Source organism: Mustela nigripes, chromosome 10, assembly GCF_022355385.1.
Source record: "Mustela nigripes isolate SB6536 chromosome 10, MUSNIG.SB6536, whole genome shotgun sequence".
Lineage (NCBI taxonomy): Eukaryota > Metazoa > Chordata > Mammalia > Carnivora > Mustelidae > Mustela > Mustela nigripes.
Window position 1 is genome coordinate 1405427 of NC_081566.1, and position 22922 is coordinate 1428348.

The window sequence follows — 22922 nt, forward strand, 5'->3', positions numbered from 1 at the left end:
CACTCCCTCAGCACCAGAAAGGCGTGAGCAAAACAAGGAGACAAAAATAAAACTATTTTTCCTAATTCCTTTAAAGGTAGATAATCCTTTTCACTCTAATTAGAAAACAGGACTAAAAATGCAATTATTTAGGAGTGTTAGAATATCAGGATGAATGAGGTTCAGTAACAGGACACATGGTTACTCTCCAACACTGAGAAGAAATTCCAAAGCACAGAAGTTCAGAAGCCTCAAAATCCACACAAAGATCCACGACGGCAGTGCAAGTGCTGAATGACTAGAAATAAGATGAATTTTGAAATTCATATTTATGTAGCTCTGTTTATCTTTCTCACTTCCCTAAAAAGTAAAAGCTATGCTTCAAAGTTCTTTATGCTCTCTTCATGGTCCCTGCAGGCAGCTTAGCAAGAATTATGGCTTGGAATTTCTTCTTATCCTGACTGTCATCTCTAGCTTTTGGCAACAAAGTTGGAAAATACTTGATACTAGAGGCCTCTCTGGAGATTCACTATGCATGTTGGCACTTGACATGTTCTAGGGTCCTGCAGTGGAGACATTTACTTAACTTCATTTAACCCAGTATTTCCCAGTCTTATTTGATCATAAACTTTTTCCCCATTTGATGCAAATGTGCAATCACTATCACAGTAAGACGGGCAACATGAAAGGAACCTTCAGAAGCCTGATGAGCTGAGGTGAACGCTGGGGAGAGGAGAAAGGGAGAATGGTTATCAGCAAACTTTTCAGAAGTCTACATACATAGCTGTAAACTCAAGTAATAGCCAAATCTCTCTGTAGGAAAGAAAGGCACATTTCCAGTCTAATCATTTCTGTAGCTTTGAAATTAGGGAGGCCACGTCATTAATGATTCAATCAGCACTTCGTTTGCATTCCGGGCGAGACTAAATGCCGCACCTCGGTGCACGGCTCCCCGGCAAGCAGTGAATTACGACGACGGGAACTGACAGGAAGGCTCAAAGGCAGACACTGGGAACAATCTCAGTCTCCAAGAGTGACCTTTAATGGCGCGGATCACATTTACGAGAGAATAAAGTAGTAAAAACACATCTATAGAGTTACAGGCTTAGGAAAAATATTATTAGCTGGATTTCAACTCTATATGGTTTTCAAGAATGTGTTTTCGTTATCCATCTGTTTCTGGATCCTAATCAAGTAATTCCACCCACTTCCGAATCCCCAATGCAGAACTAACAAGAAAGCAACACCTGCTGGTTACAGCAGGGTGACATACAGCATTTTTGTTTTTATAAAACTTGAGTTAAAAAAATCTTCAAAATTAAAATTAACATTGAAGGGGCTGCGGAAGAACCCACGACTGCCACACTACTTCCTTCAAGAGCAAACGAAACAGACGGACTCGACAACTTTTCCATCAAAGTCCAAAGGGTTCCACATTTACTAAAAGCTGATAGGTACCTCGGTAACATAGTTAAACCCAAGATCAAATGCTATTTTTTTTTTTTTCCAATTCTTGCCTCCTACTTTTGAGAATAAAAGCTATTAGTCTATAGCTCAGGAAGAACATTTAAGTAGTGAATCCACTTAAACAGGCTTTGGTGTTTTAATCACTGTTTCTGGATCTCTTCCAAAAATATAACAGTCTCTTCCATCACAAATTTGTTTATCTGTACTTAGCTGCTTATGCTCACTTCCAAATCACCAAGTTCTGCAAGCCCTCCTTCCAGAATGTATCTCAAAACCCGTCGCCTCCAATGATGGTTATATAAACCTGGGTCTCATCATCTCCAGTCGGAATGACTTCATCTGCTTCGACCAGCTGTCCACACGCTCGTCAGTGATCCTCTAAAATACAAACGCAATCTCACCAATGCCCCATTTACACTCTGCCACAGAATCTCCCACTTCTTGAATGAACACGAACTAGTCAATGTGGCCTCATAACCTGGTCTGAATGATCTCTTCAATCACCGTCTAGGCCACCCTCCACTCTGCAATGAAGACAGAGCCAGACTGGACTCCTCTGCACTCCTAGAACGGGCCAGTTCTCCCCAGATGCGGGGCCTTCCCACACAGCTGCTCTCTATGCTCCAGATTTTAGAACAAATGAGAATCTTTAAGGAATCCCTCCACTCCAGGTCAGCTAAACCTGCTGTTACAAGCTCTTGCTCAAAGAGCACGCTCTGGTACAGCACTCAGCGTGGCAGTGAATGCACATATGCGTACACTCATTTCCTTCATGAACAAACTCCTCATGAGACCATCGGTTCCATGGGAACCAAGCTAATGTCTATCATCTCACTGCTGGTGCCCATGGTGTATTCAAGATATTTAGTGGAATGAAATAAATCTGAATCAATAAAAACGGAGGTAAAATGGCAAAGAGCTCTTAAAGTGTAATTTATTTCTAATACACCCTAAGTCTATACCACAGTGAATCTCTGGAAGCTTTATTTGCAAGCAAGACTTTCCTGTATTATCCATGACACTGGAAGATGTGCGCGTGCGGGTGTGTAGCTCTATCAGTAACACACACAAACTCACACACACACACACAGAAGCCACAGTACCATAACCTGGAACGCCTTTTCCACCATACACTTGCCAACACTGAATTCTATCTATCTTTTTTAAGTTTTGCCATCTCACTGGTTTAAGAGAGCTGTACCATCTGCTTTGATACGTATTTCATGGATTAATAGGGCTGAGCATGTTACAAGAAACAGGCATCTTTTCTGTAAATTGTTACCCATTATCCTTTTTCTTTTTGTTCTTTTCCCTTTCTCTTCCCCAAGTAGGAAAGGACGACCGACTCCTCTTTGAATACAGCCCATGTTTAATAAAGGAAGACTAAGTACGAGGACTGAAGAATTCCCCTGCTCTTCAGCTGCCAGACGGTCCAAAGAGATCCAGACGACTGTTCAGCCCTGGCCGAGAGACCCACCCCGGTCAGAGAGAGATCCGGGGGAAATGATTCATTATTTGCCAACACAGTTGCCACATTAAAGTGGCTAAATCTTTTTGAAAGAAAATATCTCCATACACAGGAAGTTCTGTTAACTAGTCTGTAGTTAACAGCCTCTCCAGATTACCTAGTCCACACATTCATTCCCTTTGTAATACACACTGCTTGGTGGTAGGAGCCCACGGGTGTTCAGAGCAGTAAGCTACTTTCTGGTATGCACAAGCATACCTCCTGATGATCTGTACAAGCAGTCCTACTTATCGACTGAGAATTTCAAAACTGAATTAAGAGATAAGAAAACCTTAGTCCTCATTAGTTTTTAAAAGCTGTGAGACAGACCAAGCATGGAGGATTTGGGTGAGAAAGTACTCTTCAAAATGAAACCCAGAAGGAAATGCTAAAAGCAAGTGGTCTGAAAAGGGAGCTTATATGAATTAAATTGGGCAGATGCCTTAGAAAAAAATGGCAGCACTATTACCTACCATTAGTCCTTTTAAAAAGCTTAGCAGCATCAGGAAGGACGAATACCCAACTTTTGTTACACATGGACAGGACTGGAGGAGATTCTGCTGAATGAAATAAGTCAAGCAGAGAGTCATTTATCATACGGTTTCACTTACTTGTGGAGCATAAGGAATAACACGGAGGACATGGGGAGAAGGAAAGGAAAAGGGAATTGGGGTAAATCGAGGGGGGGACGAAGCCTGAGAGACTGTGGACTCAGAAACAAAGTGAGGGTTTTGGAGGGAACAGGGGTGGGGGCATGGATGAGCCAGGTGGTGGGTATTACGGAGGGCACGGATTGCATGGAGCACTGGGTGTGGTGTGTAAGCCATGAATCTCGAAACACTGAAAAAAATAAAATTAAATTAAGATGGTAAAAAAAAGAAATACATAAAAGAGCTAAATTTTGCTCACAAAAAAGGAAAACAAAAAACAAAACAAGACAAACAAAAACCTTAGCAAGTCCTTTTCTACGGTGTTCTCGGGAGCCTGGTGAACAATGTGGCAGTCTGGTTTGAAAACATGCCTACAGAACCTGCAGTGGCTCCTCCTTCTGTACACTGGAAACCCCCCAAGATTGGATTCTTTGCCATTTCTAAAAGGATAATAGGTCGAGGGCGCCTGGGTGGCTCAGTGGTTTAAGTGTCTGCCTTGGGCTCAGGTCATGATCTCAGGGTCCTGGGATTGAGCCCCACATCGACTGGGCAGGGAGCCTGCTTTTCCCTCTGCCTGCTGCTCCCCGTGCCTGTGCTCTCTCTCACTCACTCACTCTCATTCTATCTCAAATAAATAAATTAAATATAAAAAATAAATAAGTAAAATTTAAAAAATGGTAATAGGTCCAAGTTAAATGATCTTAAGAACATCAAAGATCCTTTGACTAGGAAAAAAACACTAGGTATTAGGTATGGCTTGCTTCTTAGGATTATTTTCTTTGACAAGAAAGTAAAAACTCTTTGTAACTTTCCCCAGGTCCATGTCAACAAACAGAGGTGTTATTTATCTTACCGCATAGGGAAAAAGTGATAGGATTCATGTCAAACTGGAAGAAATAAAGAGATGATTCACTGTTTCCAAGGTTGTCAAACACTGGCTTAGCACCTATTTTGAGCTCTGGAAAGTAGGAGCACAACTGGGAAGAAAGAAACTTGCTCTGAAGGTAGGCTACAGCATTAGCCTAAAGAAATAACAACACTGACAGGTACCCTGAGAGATCTAGATGAAGAATTGGTGCTTTTTGCCCACAATAATAACATCGTCAACCGATTCCTGGAAGTGGACTAGGAAGTGAGTTAAGTGGGAGAGTTCTGTTACAGTTTCACTGAGAAGGTTACATTTGAACAAAGACTTGAAGAAGGTGAGAGTTAGCTATGCGCCCCCCTGAACAGCATTCTACAAGGAAAGGACAGCCTGTACAAAGGATCAGGGCCGGAGCCTCCTGATTCAAGGCTCATGTGTTTGGCCTAGAAACTTCTTTCATATTGTGTTGATCATATCACAGGAGAAGAGACAGCCATTTACCACAGAAAATAATTTTGCTTAAAAATCAGCACAAAATAACAAAATAATGAAAACTCAAAATTCATTATGATTTGATACTCATTAGGATTATTGCTAGATAGGCCAAATTGATTTACAGAAATTTCAAAAACCTGGCCATGGGTCCTCTAAAAAACTGTGTTCATCAAAACATATAGTAAGATTCAACACCACAGTTTCTTGCCATCACTGAATCAGAGATAGGTTTGTGGGTCCTACTCTCAGGGGAACCTCCTTATCCAAGAATGCAGGCTTTGGAATTAGAATTCAAATCTGTTCCTTAACTGTGGGACATCACCTCTGAGGACCCCAGTTTCTTCATCTGTAATTTGGAATAAATCACAATAATCACACAAGACTGTTGGGAGAGCCCAATGACATTACAGCACAGCGCTTGGCATGTACAAATACTTAAAACAATATTACAGAGCACCACCTTTCCCCTTTCAAATATCACATGTTTAAATGGCTTGCTCACATAAAGATTTTAAATCCAGTAAAACTGACAGACTTTGATACATGGTATGATGAAAAAATACTTGTAATAACTGAGGAAGGCTGCTAGCATATGTAATATTCTTGTTCCCAAGAAGGAATTTTACTCTGTGAATCCTTTCATTTACTTCAGTGAGTCAGCAAAGAAATAAATGGAGAACCAAGAGCAACTTACAAGAACTTCAAGGGTTGGTTATAGGAAAAGAAAGGAAAATTATATTTAAAAAAAAATGAAAGGGGCTAAAAGCTATAAATATAAAAGTTATGAAAATAATAAAAATAGTAGACCAAAGGAGGCAGAAAACAATACACTATTAAGCCAGCTAAAAATAATCATATAATTTTTAAAACATAAGATCTAGCATAAAATCCTAGAGGGCTAAAAAGATAAACTAGGTAATAGTATAAATTCCTTGAGTTTTAAAAATTCCTTAGACTAAAGGTACAAAGCAAGTTGTCTAGACCAGCCAGAGTCCAATACAACTTCCTGTGAGGACAGAAATATCCTGTCATCTATGTTATCCAGTATGTCAGCCTTTAGCCACATGGGGGTACTGGGCACTTGGAATGTGGTAGTGTGACTAAGAGATAAAAATTGTATTTAATTGAAACGAATTTAAATTTAGCTAGCCGCATGTGGCTACTGTAGTGGGCAGCACCCCTGTGGACAGAAACTGATTCACAGCCCAATTCCGAGACAACCTTCCACAGGGTTAAGAGGTGGTTCTTTGGGCGCCTGGGTGGCTCAGTGGGTTAAGCCTCTGCCTTCGGCTCAGGTCATGATTTCAGGGTCCTGGGATGGAGCCCGCATTGGGCTCTCTGCTCCGCAGGGAGCCTGCTTTTCCTCCTCTCTCCCTCTCTCTGCCTGCCTCTCTGCCTACTTGTGATCTCTGTCAAATAAATAAATAAAATATTTTCATAAAAAAATAAAAAAAGAGAGGTGGTTCTTTCCTCAGCTACTGCCCCGTGTCTATCGCTCCCCCCACCCCCCCACCCCTAGTCTTTGAAGAATTGCAACTTGCAAGCAAGAAGCCTAACAGCACTACACACGTGAGGCTGAAATTACGTCCCTTCATTCAGTCTTTGACTCAGCTAGAAAAGGGAAAAGTTTTCCCCATATATTCTACCTGATACAAAAATAAACTTTTAACAGAAGAAAATCATGTTAAAATGACTCAGTCTTACGTCTACCACTTCCATCACTCTCTGCCCCCAACACAAGCTCACTGAAATAGTCCTAACCCCTTAGGGGTCAAGAGCGCTTCTGGGTGCTCCCACAGCGCTCAGGGTGGCTATCGGAGCCCATCACGCGCTCTAACTGTCTGGTTGTTACTGCCCCCGCCTCCCAGGAAAAACGCCTGAGAGCAGACACTGCATTATTCACGAGGGTGTCCGCGATGTACATTCCAGTGCATCTCACTGAGTAACATGTTACATGAACGAACTGAATATACCAAGCTTATCGACCAAGCCACCCAGGCGTCCTAGACTTAAATTTTAGAAGTACTGTTCTGAAAAATCCCTCACCCACCCAGCCTCTAGACTTGGTCTTTTTGCTCAATTCTAGCCTCTGCTGTGGCTTGAGTTCTCGCTCATTTTACTTCCTACTCTCAAGTTGCTAGGCATTTCTTAATAGTTCAGCGAGAGAGAGAGACGTCTGCTTTCTCCACACAGTCCACCCAGCTACACCTGCCTACCACAGAGGAAACCCATATAACCCACTTCCAGCCTGAAAAGAAAGACTAGCATTGGCAGTTATTAAAATGTTAATTTTGGTGGTGGCTGTTGTTTGAATTTCTATTATACCCAATGGGAGAGCGGCCTGCCTCAAGGCTTCTCAAAGACAGGCAAGTAACCCCAGGAAAGGAGAAAAACCTTCTGCAGAGAGCAACACTGGGCCTTTTCCCAATCAAAATGAGCGGCCCCAACCCTTATCACCAATACCACTGGAAAGGGAGGTGGTGGGAGCAAGAAACCTAGACTGCAGATAGTGTGAGAGATACCACTTTGGAAAGGAACTGCTTTCTTAAGATAAGTACCCTCAATCTCGAAAACAACTCCTCTTCCTAGAAAAGTAAAGTTTCTTGACCAAGATCCAGACCTTCCTGTGGGAAGGAACAGAGAAGGCAGATGAGAAGAGCGTTGCTCTCCCATTAGAGGCTCAAACTGTGCTCTCTCACCCTATAGTGATAAGTAGGATTTCTTCATTTTTCTGGAACCTTCCCTCTTGGCTTAGCCAAACTTTACTTCATCTTTATGTAGCTCCAGGCATCGTTTCCTAAATAGTCTTCCCTGGGCCCCATCTCCCATCTCTTCTCTTTATCGTACCTGACTGAAATTTATTTGCTTGATTCTCCCATTAAACTGAGGGCTCCTTGAGGGTCCCAGCTGTGGACTACTCATCGTTGAATCCCTAATGAGTAAGTATGACATCAGGTTCATGGCAAGTCTTCAGTATGTGCTTAACTCACGAATGTGGAGAAATAGCTGAGAGGAACAAGTTAATATTTACCATAAACTGCCCATTCTGAAATGTGTTTTAATATGATGGAACATGTTCCAAAATGTTCTCCTTATTCTCCTATCATGTTCATCCTCATCCTTCAAGAAAGATTTATGTAAGTCATAATTTTAAGTCCTTACTTATATTTTAATTCTGCACCTTTTCCCGACTTCTACACTTGAGTTTTCAATCACATTTGCTGTTCTGGCATCCCTACCTATAAACTAATTCCTGTGGAAGATTAACTTATAAAGCAAATAAAGTTGATTTTTAAAATTGACTAATTTTTTTTAAAGATTTTATTTATTTACTTAACAGACAGAGATCACAAGTAGGCAGAGAGAGAAGGAAGCAGGCTCCCTGCTGAGCAGAGAGCCCAATGAGGGGCTCGATTCCAGGACCCTGGGATCATGACCTGAGCCGAAGGCAGAGGCTTTAACCCACTGAGCCACCCAAGCGCCCCTAAAATTGACTAATTTTTAGATTTAAAATTGAAGCTATCTTATTGGAGGGAGGTGGAAGCAGGTTAATTGCACTTCTCAACTTTTCTAACTCAATGCATTGTCCATTTAAAAATTCTTTTAAATGAATATGAATATGTCAACCCTTAGTTACAGTTTGTTCTTAAGAGCTATCATGCAACAATGGGGCAAAGTTTTTGGAATGATCTACCAGCTCAGTTTTCCCAGGAATGAAGGATTTCTAAGGACTCTGCTCTTTGGGTACTAATTTGGGAGAGTCCTGGGCAAACTAGCACAGTGTTGGTCACTCTCACTGTATACGACATAAGATAAGTGGGTTTGTTTTGTTTTTCTGTAAAAAAAAAAAAGTGATTCTTCATTAAAAGCATGATGATTTACAATAGAATTATTTTCCATTGCTAAGTCACTTAACAGGTATTGTAAGTTAATTACTATCACAGCATTTTTACAGTATTCATTATTTTTGCACCACACCCAGTGCTCCATGCAATCCGTGCCCTCTATAATACCCACCACCTGGTACCCCAACCTCCCACCCCCCCCACCAATTCAAACCCCTCAGATTGTTTTTTAGAGTCATAGTCTCTCATGGTTCACCTCCCCTTCCAATTTCCCCCAACTCCCTTCTCCTAACTCCTCATGTCCTCCATGCTATTTGTTATGCTCCACAAATAAGCAAAACCATATGATCATTGACTCTCTCTGCTTGACTTATTTCACTCAGCATAATCTCTTCCAGTCCCGTCCATGTTGCTACAAAAGTTGGGTATTCATCCTTTCTGATGGAGGCATCATACTCCATAGTGTATATGGACCATATCTTCCTTATCCATTCGTCCGTTGAAGGGCATCTTGGTTCTTTCCACAGTTTGGCGACCGTGGCCATTGCTGCTATAAACATTGGGGTACAGATGGCCCTTCTTTTTATATTTTTATATTTTCTAAGATCAATGAAGTGATTATTAAATAATTAATTTGATTACCATAAGAAAAATGTTTCTTGAATTTTTAGTAAAAACTAAGAACCGAAATTCTTCACCTGCTTTAATCTGTGAATATGCATGTGATCTCTGGACCAGCATAAATGCCTTCTCTAACTTGTCAAACACTGAACTGACAGCGAACAGGGTGCTCATCTTCCACTTATCTTATAAGTTGATGGAAATGAAACGGACAGAATTCTGTTTTGTTCTATTTCCATCTCCTAGAACTAAGGATTCTGCCCTTCCCTAGGATTCCTTCAGTTTTAATCTTCATCTACTCATCTACTCAAGATAAAAAGAAAAGCAAATGGTAAGCAACCTAATGAACAACACCCAGCTACTTCTCAGCATGCCCACCACTGCCCTCCTGGTCCAAGTCCCCAAGTCATCTTGGGTCCAAATTACAACTTCCACCTTTATCTACCTGTAGGCTATGCTTAGCCCCCCACCCATTTTTATGTTTATTTATTTACTTATTACTATTATGTTAGTCACCATGCAGTCCATCATTAATTATCTGCATATAACACCCAGTGCTCATTGCAACTCATGCCCTCCTTAATACCCACCACTGGGCTACCCCATTCTCTTCCTCCCCACCTCTGAGACCCTAAAATTGCTTCTTGGAAACCACAGTCTCTCATGCATGGTTCATCTCCCGCTCTGACCTCCTTCCCTTTAGTTTTCCCTTCCTTCCCCTAAAATCCTCTATGCTATTCCTTATGTTCCATATATGAGTGAAGCCATATGATAACTGTCTTTCTCGGACTGACTTATTTCACTCAGCATAATCCCTCCAGTTCCATCCACGTTGATGCAAATGGTGGGTGTTCATCCTTTCTGATGGCTATGTAATAGTCCATTGTATATATGAACCAGAATTTCTCTATCCATTCATCTGCTGAAGGGTATCTTGGCTCCTTCCACAGTTTGGCTATTGTGGACATTGCTGCTATGAACACGGTAATGCATGTTCCCCTTCATTCACTACATCTGTATCTTTGGGGTAAATAACCAGTAGTGCGATTGCTGGCTCACAGGCTAACTCTATTTTTAACTTTTTGAGGAACTTCCACACTGTTTTCCAAAGTGGCTGCACCAACCTGTGTTCCCACCAACAGTGAAGAGGGTTCCCCTTTCTCCACATTCTCTCCAATACCTGTTGTTTCCTGTCTTGTTAATTTTTGCCATTCTGACAGGTATAAGGTGATATCTCAGTGTGGTTTTGATTTGTATTTCCCTGGTGGTTAATGATGATGAACATTTTTTCTTGTGTCTGATAGTCATCCGTATGCCTTCATTGGAGAAGTGTCCATCCATGTCTTCCACCCATTTTTTGGATATTATTTGGTTTTTGAGTGTTGAATTTGAAAAGTTTTTTTTTTTTTAAGATTTTATTTATTTACTTGACAGACAGAAATCACAAGTAGACAAAGAGGCTGGCAGAGAGAGAGAGAGGACGAAACAGGCTTCCTGCTGAGCAGAGAGCCCAATGTGGGGCTTGATCCCAGGACCCTGAGATGATGACCTGGCCGAAGGCAGAGGCTTTAACCCAGGCTTTAACCTGGGCGCCACCCAGGTGCCCCCTGAAAAGTTTTTTACAGGTCTTGGATACTAGCCTTTTATCTGATAAGATATTCACAAATATCTTCTCCCGTTCTTCGGGTTACCTCTTAGTTTTACTGACTGTTCCCTTTGCTATGCATAAGTTTTTTATTTTGACAAAGTCCCAAAAGCTCATTTTTGCTTTCGTTTCCCTTGCATTTGGAGACGTGTCATGAAAGAAGTTGCTGTGGACGATATCGAAGAGATAACTATATTCTCCTATAGGATTTTGATGGATTCCTGTCTCAAACTGAGGTCTTTCATTCATTTTGAGTTTATCTTTGTGTATGGTGCATGAGAATGGTCAAGTTTCACTCCTCTGTATACAGAGGTCTAATTTTCCCAACACCATTTACTGAAGAGACTGTCTTTTTTCCACTGGATATTTTTTCCTGGTTTACCAAAGATTAGTTGACCATAAAGTTGAGAGTCAATTTACTCTACTCTGTTTCATTGACCTATGTGTCTGTTTTTGTGCCAATACCAAACTGTCTTGGTGATCACAGCTTTGTAATATAGCATGAAATCAGGCAATGTGATGCCCCCAGCTTTGTTTTTCTTTTTCAACATTTCCCTGGTGATTCAGGGTCTTTTCTGCTCCCATATAAATTTTAAGACTGTTTGTTCCAGGTTTTTGAAAATGCCAGTGGTATTTTAATACGGATGGTGTTTAAAGTGTAAATTACTCTTGGCAGCATAGACATTCTGACAATGTTTATTCTTCCAATTCATGAGCATGGAGTATTTTTCTATCTTTTTGTGTCCTCCTCATTTTCTTCCATTAAGTGTTCTGTGGTTCCTAGAGTACAGATATTTTACCTGTACTCTATACATAAGTCTATATATAACCTGGTTAGGGTTATTCTAAAGTATCTGATGGTTCTTGGTGCAACTGTAAATAGGCTCAACTCCTTAATCTCTCTTTCTTCTGTCTCATTATTAGTGTATAGAAATGCAAATGATTTCTCTGCACTGATTTTATATCCTGCCACGTTTTACCAATTTTGGGGTGGAACCTTGGGTTTTCCAAATAAAGTGTCATGTCATCTGTGAAGAATGAAGTTTGACTTCTTTTTTGCCAATTCAGATGCCTTGTATTTCTTTTTGTTCTCTGATTGCTAGGGCTAGGCCTTCTAGTACTATCTTGATCAACAGTGGTGACAGTGGGCATCCCTGTCATGCTCCTGACCTTACAGGAAAAGCTCTCAGTTTTTGCACATTGAGAATGATGTTCACTGTGGGCTTCTCAGATACGGCTTTTATGAAATTGAGGAATGTTTCCTCTATCCCTACATTCTGAAGAGTTTTAATCAGGAAAGGATGCTGTACTTTGTCAAAACCTTTTTCTGCATCAATTGAGAGGATCACATAGTTCTTGTGTTTTCTCTTACTGATGTGTTCTATCACATTGATTGATTTGCAAATGTTGAACCACTCCTATATCCCAGGAATAAATCCTACCTGGTTGTGATGAATAATCCTTCCAATGTACTGTTGGATCCTACTGGCTAGGATCATGATGAGTATCTTGGCATCCATGTTCATTGGAGATATTGGTCTGTGGTTCTCCTTTTTGATGGGGTCTTTGCCTGGTTTTGGGATCAAGGTAATACTGGCCTCGTAGAACAAGTTTGGAGGTTTTCCTTCTGTTTCCATTTCTAAAACAGCTTCATAAGAATAGGTTTTATTTCGTCTTTATATATTTGGTAGAATTCCCCTGGGAATCTATTTGTCCCTGGACTCTTGTTTTTGGAAGATTTTTGATTACTGCTTCAGTTCTGGCACTCCTTATTGGTTTATTGAGATTGTCAATTTCTTCCTGTTTCAGTCTTTGTAGTTTATAAGTTTTCAGGAAGGCATCGATTTCTTCCAGTTGCTTACTTTATTGGCATATAGTTGCTGATAACAGTTACTAATAATTGTTTCTATTTCCTTGGCGTTAGTTGTAATCTCTACCCATTCATTCATAATTTCATTAACTTGGATCCTTTCTCTTTTCTTTTGGATAAGTGTGGCCAGTGGTTTATTGATCTTATTAATTCTTTCAAAGAACCAGGTTCTAGTTTTGATCTGCTCTACTATTTTTCTGGTTTCTATTTCATTGATCTCTGCTCTAATCTACTATTTCTCATCTCCTGATTAGTTTAGGTTTTATTTGCTGTTCTTTCTCCAGTTCCTTTGGGTGTAAAGGTTAGCTTATGCATTTGGGATTTGTCTACTTTTTGAGTGAGGCTTGGATGCTATGTATTTATCCCTTAGGACAGCATTTGCAGTATCCCATTGGTTTTGGACTGATATGTTTTTGTTCTCATTGGTTTCCATGACTTGTTTAAGTTCTTCTTTAATTTCCTGGTTGTCCCAAACATTCTTTAGCAAGATAGTCTTTAGTTTCCAAGTGGTTTAATTCCTTCCAATTTTTTTTCTTGTGATTGAGTTCTAGTTTCAAACACTATGGTCTGAAAATATGCAGGGAATAATCTCAATCTTTTGGTATCAGTGAATCCTGATTTGTGACCCAGTATGTGGTCTATTCCAGACAAAGTTCCATGTGCATTCACGAAGAATGAGTATTCTGTTGTTTTAGGGTGGAATGTTCTGTCTTTATCTATGAGGTCCATCTGGTCCATCATGTGTCATTCAAAGCTCTTATTTCTTTGTTAATCTTCTGCTTAGACAATCTGTCTATTGCTGAGAGTGGAGTATTGAGGTCTCCTACTATTAACATATTACTATCAATATGATTTTTTTTTTTTTAATCTAATAATGTCTAATTTTATTTTTTATTTTTTTATAAACATATATTTTTATCCCCAAGGGTACAGGTCTGTGAATCACCAGGTTTACACACTTCACAGCACTCACCAAATCACATACCCTCCCCAATGTCCATAATCCCACCCCCTTCTCCCAAACCCCCTCCCCCCGGCAACCCTCAGTTTGTTTTGTGAGATTAAGAGTCACTTATGGTTTGTCTCCCTCCCAATCCCATCTTGTTTTATTTATTCTTCTTCTACCCACTTAAGCCTCCATGTTGCATCACCACTTCCTCATATCAGGGAGATCATATGATAGTTGTCTTTCTCTGCTTGACTTATTTCGCTAAGCATGATACGCTCTAGTTCCATCCATGTTGTTGCAAATGGCAAGATTTCATTTCTTTTGATGGCTGCATAGTATTCCATTGTGTATATATACCACATCTTCTTGATCCATTCATCTGTTGATGGACATCTAGGTTCTTTCCATAGTTTGGCTATTGTGGACATTGCTGCTATAAACATTCGGGTGCATGTGTCCCTTTGGATCACTACATTTGTATCTTTAGGGTAAATACCCAATAGTGCAATTGCTGGGTCATAGGGCAGTTCTATTTTCAACATTTTGAGGAACCTCCATGCTGTTTTCCAGAGTGGCTGCACCAGCTTGCATTCCCACCAACAGTGTAGGAGGGTTCCCCTTTCTCCGCATCCTCGCCAGCATCTGTCATTTCCTGACTTGTTGATTTTAGCCATTCTGACTGGTGTGAGGTGATATCTCATTGTGGTTTTGATTTGTATTTCCCTGATGCCGAGTGATATGGAGCACTTTTTCATGTGTCTGTTCGCCATCTGGATGTCTTCTTTGCAGAAATGTCTGTTCATGTCTTCTGCCCATTTCTTGATTGGATTATTTGTTCTTTGGGTGTTGAGTTTGCTAAGTTCTTTATAGATTCTGGACACTAGTCCTTTATCTGATATGTCGTTTGCAAATATCTTCTCCCATTCTGTCAGTTGTCTTTTGATTTTGTTAACTGTTTCCTTTGCTGTGCAAAAGCTTTTGATCTTGATGAAATCCCAATAGTTCATTTTTTCCCTTGCTTCCCTTGCCTTTTGCGTTGTTCCTAGGAAGATGTTGCTGCGGCAGAGGTCGAAGAGGTTGCTGCCCGTGTTCTCCTCAAGGATTTTGATGGATTCCTTTCGTACATTGAGGTCCTTCATCCATTTGGAGTCTATTTTCGTGTGTGGTGTAAGGAAATGGTCCAATTTCATTTTTCTGCATGTGGCTGTCCAATTTTCCCAGCACCATTTATTAAAAAGGCTGTCTTTTTTCCATTGGACATTCTTTCCTGCTTTGTCGAAGATTAGTTGACCATAGAGTTGAGGGTCTATTTCTGGGCTCTCTATTCTGTTCCATTGATCTATGTGTCTGTTTTTGTGCCAGTACCATGCTGTCTTGATGATGACAGCTTTGTAATAGAGCTTGAAGTCCGGAATTGTGATGCCACCAACGTTGGCTTTCTTTTTCAATATCCCTTTGGCTATTCGAGGTCTTTTCTGGTTCCATATAAATTTTAGAATTATTTGTTCCATTTCTTTGAAAAAGATGGATGGTACTTTGATAGGAATTGCATTAAATGTGTAGATTGCTTTAGGTAGCATAGACATTTTCACAATATTTATTCTTCCAATCCAGGAGCATGGAACATTTTTCCATTTCTTTGTGTCTTCCTCAATTTCTTTCATGAGTACTTTATAGTTTTCTGAGTATAGATTCTGTGTCTCTTTCGTTAGGTTTATTCCTAGGTATCTTATGGTTTTGGATGCAATTGTAAATGGGATTGACTCCTTAATATCTCTTTCTTCTGTCTTGCTGTTGGTGTAGAGAAATGCAACTGATTTCTGTGCATTGATTTTATATCCTGACACTTTACTGAATTCCTGTATAAGTTCTAGCAGTTTTGGAGTGGAGTCTTTTGGGTTTTCCACATATAGTATCATATCATCTGCGAAGAGTGATAATTTGACTTCTTCTTTGCCGATTTGGATGCCTTTAATTTCCTTTTGTTGTCTGATTGCTGAGGCTAGGACCTCTAGTACGATGTTGAATAGCAGTGGTGATAATGGACATCCCTGCCGTGTTCCTGACCTTAGCGGAAAAGCTTTCAGTTTTTCTCCATTGAGAATGATATTTGCGGTGGGTTTTTCATAGATGGCTTTGATGATATTGAGGTATGTGCCCTCTATCCCTACACTTTGAAGAGTTTTGATCAGGAAGGGATGTTGTACTTTGTCAAATGCTTTTTCAGCATCTATTGAGAGTATCATATGGTTCTTGTTCTTTCTTTTATTGATGTGTTGTATCACATTGACTGATTTGCGGATGTTGAACCAACCTTGCAGCCCTGGAATAAATCCCACTTGGTCGTGGTGAATAATCTTTTTAATATACTGTTGAATCCTATTGGCAAGTATTTTGTTGAGTATTTTCGCATCTGTGTTCATCAAGGATATTGGTCTATAGCTCTCTTTTTTGGTGGGATCCTTGTCTGGTTTTGGGATCAAGGTGATGCTGGCCTCATAAAATGAGTTTGGAAGTTTTCCTTCCATTTCTATTTTTTGGAACAGTTTCAGGAGAATAGGAATTAGTTCTTCTTTAAATGTTTGGTAGAATTCCCCCGGGAAGCCGTCTGGCCCTGGGCTCTTGTTTGTTTGGAGATTTTTAATGACTGTTTCAATCTCCTTACTGGTTATGGGTCTGTTCAGGCTTTCTATTTCTTCCTGGTTCAGTTGTGGTAGTTTATATGTTTCTAGGAATGCATCCATTTCTTCCAGATTGTCAAATTTATTGGCGTGGAGTTGCTCATAGTATGTTCTTATAATAGTTTGTATTTCTTTGGTGTTAGTTGTGATCTCTCCTCTTTCATTCATGATTTTATTTATTTGGGTCCTTTCTCTTTTCTTTTTGATAAGTTGGGCCAGGGGTTTATCAATTTTATTAATTCTTTCAAAGAACCAGCTCCTAGTTTCGTTGATTTGTTCTATTGTTTTTTTGGTTTCTATTTCATTGATTTCTGCTCTGATCTTTATGATTTCTCTTCTCCTGCTGGGCTTAGGGTTTCTTTCTTGTTCTTTCTCCAGCTCCTTTAGGTGTAGGGTTAGGTTGTGTACCTGAGACCTTTCTTGTTTCTTGAGAAAGGCTTGTACCGCTATATATTTTCCTCTCAGGACTGCCTTTGTTGTGTCCCACAGATTTTGAACCGTTGTATTTTCATTATCATTTGTTTCCATGATTTTTTTCAATTCTTCTTTAATTTCCCGGTTGACCCATTCATTCTTTAGAAGGATACTGTTTAGTCTCCATGTATTTGGGTTCTTTCCAAACTTCCTTTTGTGGTTGAGTTCTAGCTTTAGAGCATTGTGGTCTGAAAATATGCAGGGAATGATCCCAATCTTTTGATACCGGTTGAGTCCTGATTTAGGACCGAGGATGTGATCTATTCTGGAGAATGTTCCATGTGCACTAGAGAAGAATGTGTATTCTGTTGCTTTGGGATGAAATATTCTGAATATATCTGTGATGTCCATCTGGTCCAGTGTGTCATTTAAGGCCTTTATTTCCTTGCTGATCTTTTGCTTGGATGACCTGTCCATTTCAGTGAGGGGAGTGTTAAAGTCCCCTACTATCATTGTATTATTGTTGATGTGTTTCTTTGATTTTGTTATTAATTGGTTTATATAGTTGGCTGCTCCCACATTGGGGGCATAGATATTTAAAATTGTTAAATCTTCTTGTTGGACAGACCCTTTGAGTATGATATAGTGTCCTTCCTCATCTCTTATTATAGTCTTTGGCTTAAAATCTAATTGATCTGATATAAGGATTGCCACTCCTGCTTTCTTCTGATGTCCATTAGCATGGTAAATTCTTTTCCACCCCCTCACTTTAAATCTGGAGGTGTCTTCGGGCTTAAAATGTGTTTCTTGGAGGCAACATATAGATGGGTTTTGTTTTTTTATCCATTCTGATACCCTGTGTCTTTTGACAGGGGCATTTAGCCCATTCACATTCAGGGTAACTATTGAGAAATATGAATTTAGTGCCATTGTATTGCCTGTAAGGTGACTGTTACTGTATATGGTCTCTGTTCCTTTCTGATCTACCACTTGTAGGCTCTCTCTTTGCTTAGAGGACCCCTTTCAAGATTTCCTGTAGAGCTGGTTTGGTATTTGCAAATTCTTTCAGTTGTTGTTTGTCCTGGAAGCTTTTAATCTCTCCTTCTATTTTCAATGATAGCCTAGCTGGATATAGTATTCTTGGCTGCATGTTTTTCTCGTTTAGTGCTCTGAAAATATCATGCCAGCTCTTTCTGGCCTGCCAGGTCTCTGTGGATAAGTCAGCTGCCAATCTAATATTTTTACCATTGTATGTTACAGACTTCTTTTCCCGGGCTGCTTTCAGGATTTTCTCTTTGTCATTGAGACTTGTAAATTTTACTATTAGGTGACGGGGTGTGGGCCTATTCTTATTGATTTTGAGGGGCATTCTCTGAACCTCCTGAATTTTGATGCTCGTTCCCTTTGCCATATTGGGGAAATTCTCCCCAATAATTCTCTCCAGGATACCTTCTGCTCCCCTCTCACTTTCTTCTTCTTCTGGAATCCCAATTATTCTAATGTTGTTTCGTCTTATGGTGTCACTTATCTCTCGAATTCTCCCCTCGTGGTCCAGTAGCTGTTTGTCCCTCTTTTGCTCAGCTTCTTTATTCTCTGTCATTTGGTCTTCTATATCACTAATTCTTTCTTCTGCCTCATTGATCCTAGCAGTTAGAGCCTCCATTTTTGATTGCACCTCATTAATAGCTTTTTTGATTTCACCTTGGTTAGATTTTAGTTCTTTTATTTCTCCAGAAAGGGCTTTTATATCTCTCGAGAGGGTTTCTCTAATATCTTCCATGCCTTTTTCGAGCCCGGCTAGAACCTTGAGAATTGTCATTCTGAACTCTAGATCTGACATATTACCGATGTCTGTATTGATTAGGTCCCTAGCCTTCGGTACTGCCTCTTGTTCTTTTTTTTGTGTTGAATTTTTACGTCTTGTCATTTTGTCCAGATAAGAGTAAATGAAGGGGCAAGTAAAATACTAAAAGGGTGGCAACAACCCCAGGAAAATATGCTTTAACCAAATTAGAAGAGATCCAAAATCGTGAGTGGGGAGAAAGGGGATAAAAAGAGGTTCAAAAAGGAAGAAAGAAAAAAAAAAAACAAACAAAAAGAAAAGAAAAAGAAAAAAGAAAAGAAAAGAAAAGAATTTTTTAAAAAAAGAAAACACCTAAGAAAAATGTAAAAAAAAAAAAAAATATATTTATATATTAGATAAACTAGTAAAAAATCGTTAAAAAAGAAAAAGGTAACAGTTAAAAAAAAAAAATTTTACCCGAAGGCGAGAAAAAAAAAATGAAAAAGAAAAAATTAAATTAACTGCAAGACTAAAAAAAATCACAGGAAAAAAGCCATGAGTTCTGTGCTTGGCTTTCTCCTCCTCTGGAATTCTGCTGCTCTCCTTGGTATTGAAACCGCACTCCTTGGTAGGTGAACTTGGTCTCGGCTGGATTTCTTGTTGATCTTCTGGGGGAGGGGCCTGTTGTAGTGATTCTCAAGTGTCTTTGCCCCAGGCGGAATTACACCACCCTTACCCGGGGCCGGGGTGAGTAATCCGCTCGGGTTTGCTTTCAGGAGCTTTTGTTCCCTGAGCGCTTTCCGTAGAGTTCCAGAGGACGGGAATACAAATGGCGGCCTCCTGGTCTCCGGCCCGGAGGAGCCGAGAGCCCAGGGCCCCACTCCTCAGTGCGCCCTCAGAGAACAGCGCCCAGTTACTCCCGTCTGCCTGACCTCCGGCCGCGCTCCGAGCTCACCGAGCCTGCGACCGGTTCAAGGTAACACGGAGCTGCGAGCTTACTGTCGGCTCTGTCTCTGTAGCCGGCTTTCCCGTTCCTATACCCGCAAGCTCTGCGACACTCAGACACCCCCGATCCTTCTGTGACCCTGCGGGACCTGAGGCCACGCTGACCCCGCGTGGGCTTCGCCCCGGTTTAGCCTCTGGAGCGATGTCCCTCAGCGGAACAGACTTTTAAAAGTCCTGATTTTGTGCGCGGTTGCTCCGCCGCTTGCCGGGAGCCGGCCCCTCCCCCCGGGGTCTATCTTCCCGTCGCTTTGGATTCACTTCTCCGCCGGTCCTACCTTTCAGAAAGTGGTTGTTTTTCTGTTTCCAGAATTGCTGTTCTTCTTCTCTTCGATCTGCCGATGGGTTTTCAGGTGTTTGCAATCTTTAGATAAGCTATCTAGCTGATCTCTGGCTAGCTAAAGCAGTCTCAGCTTGCTACTTCTCCGCCATCTTGACTCCTCCCTCAATATGATTTTTTATTTCGGTTATCAGTTGGCTTATGTAGTTGGCTGCTCCCATGTTGGGGGCATAAATATTTACAATTGTTAGATCTTCTTGTTGGACAGACCCTTTAAGAATGATATAGTGGGGACACCTTGGTGACTCAGTGGGTTGAGGCCTCTGCCTTTGGCTCAGGTCATGATTCCAGGGTGAGGGATCGAGCCCCATATTGGGCTCTCTGCTTAGCAGGGAGCCCGCTTCCTCCTCTCTCTCTGCCTACTTGTGATCTCTGTCAAATAAATAAATATAATCTTTAAAAAAAGAATTATACAGTGTCCTTCTGTATCTCTTACTATAGTCTTTAGCTTCAAATCTAGTTTATCTGATATGAGAATTCCTACTCCATCTTTCTTTTGAGGTATGCTGACATGAAAAATTGTCCTCCATCCCTTCACTTTCAGTCCGAATGTATCTTTACGTTCAAAATGAGTCTCTTGTAGACCCTTTAGACTAATCTTAACACAACAGTCACAATGAATCTTTTAAAAGTCTAATTATGTCACCATTCTGCTCAAACTCTTCAAAATCTTAGAGTTTCACACAGTGCAGAGCTTAAAGTCATTATAAGGGTCTACAAGATCTGTCCCAGCCCCCTTCCCTCTGATCTTATGCCCATCTTGCTCATTCCTACGGGTTTCTGGATTATGTCAATCACGCTTCTTTCCCATTGTCTGTTTGCTCCTCTTATGACACCCTTCCTCTGGAAAGTCACATGGCTTATTTTTTATTCCTTTAATCCTTTTCTTAAATACCACTGTCTCGGTGAGGCCACCTGTGCTGATGACTCCAATTTAAAATAGAAATATATATATATACACACATGTCATTGTATACACACACACACACACACACACACATATTTCCTTAACTCCAACCCCCCTTTCCTTCTTTCATGTTTCTCCATACTACAGGAAATACTATGCATTCTATTTTTTTCATTAATTGTCTTTCTCTAAGTAGAATGTAAGCTTGATACTCTATGAGGAAATTCTCTAACACACACAAACACACACACCCCACTTGTTCTGTTCACTGGTATATCCCTAGTACCTAGCATAGTGCCTGGTACATAGTAGGTACACAAATACTTCTGGATGAATGAATGATGGGAGGGAACTAAGAAGTCCCTTCTTCTGTCAGTTTCTCTTTCCCCAGTCACCTTCCTGGGACCTATAAGTCCAAAATTGGAACTATTTTTCTTTTACATAATGCATTCAGTTAAAAGAGAAAAAGGAAATGAAAAAGCCTAGGAAGTGATTATATATTAATTCTGATCAGTAATTTGCATCTCAGTGTGACTGAATTTACCAGATCTGATTACAGAATTTGTTCAGCAAGAGGAGGCCTAGGCCTGAGATCCTGGGACTGTGGAGAGGGGAGGAAGGACATACAAATATAATAATCTGCTTCTTTCATACTTTACAGTGAGGCTAGAGACAATATCTTGTTTACTTATTTTTTTTATAGTCAATGATTTTCTTTTTGTTTTTTTTCTCTGTTTTTTTCTTTCTTTTCCACATAACAGAAGTCATTATTTATACACCACAACCAGTGCTCCATGCAATACATGCCCTCCATAATGCCCACCACCTGGCTCCCCCAACGTTCCACCCCCCACCCCTTCAAATCCCTCAGGTTGTTTTTCAGAGTCCATAGTCTCTCGTGGTTCATCTCCCCTTCCAATTTCCCTTGACTCCCTTCTCCTCTCCATCTCCCCATGTCCTCCATGATATTTGTTATGCTCCACAAATAAGTGAAACCATATGGTAACTGACTCTCTCTGCTTGACTTATTTCATTCAGCATAATCTCTTCCAGTCCCGTCCATGTTTGATACAAAAGTTGGGTATTCATCCTTTCTGATGGAGGCATAATACTCCATAGTGTATATGGACCACATCTTCCTTGTCCATTCGTCCGCTGAAGGGCATCTTGGTTCTTTCCACAGTTTGGCGACTGTGGCCATTGCTGCTATAAATATTGGGGTAGAGATGGCCCTTCTTTCCACTACATCTGTATCTTTGGGGTAAATACCCAGTAGTGCAATTGCAGGGTCATAGGGAAGCTCTATTTTTAATTTCTTAAGGAATCTCCACACTGCTCTCCAAAGTGGCTGCACCAACTTGCATTCCCACCAACCGTGTAAGAGGGTTCCCCTTTCTCCACATCCTCTCCAACACACATTGTTTCCGGTTTTGCTAATTTTGGCCATTCTAACTGGTATAAGGTGGTATCTCAATGTGGTTTTAATTTGAATCCCCCTGATGGCTAGTGATTATGAACATTTTTTCATATGTCTGTTAGCCATTTGTATGTCTTCATCGGAGAAGTGTCTGTTCATGTCTTCTGCCCATTTTTTGACATGATTAGCTGTTTTGTGTGTGTTAAGTTTGAAAAGTTCTTTAGAGATCCTGGATATCAGCCTTTTGTCCGTACTGTCATTTGCAAATATCTTCTCCCATTCTGTGGGTTGCCTCTTTGTTTTCTTGACTGTTTCCTTTGCTATGCAGAAGCTTTTGATCTTGATGAAGTCCCAAAAGTTCATTTTCACTTTTGTTTCCTTTGCCTTTGGAGACATATCTTGAAAGAAGTTGCTGTGGCTGATATCGAAGAGATTACTGCCTATGTTCTCCTCTAGGATTCTGATGGATTCCTGTCTCACGTTAA

General features: G+C 40.5%; 1 protein-coding gene across 1 annotated transcript in view; it reads right to left on the reverse strand.

Annotated features, from left to right (window-relative positions):
- The window catches only part of NME7 (NME/NM23 family member 7), a 239523-nt gene that overhangs the window by 107047 nt on the left and 109554 nt on the right, over window positions 1-22922 (reverse strand). The window lies entirely within an intron of this gene.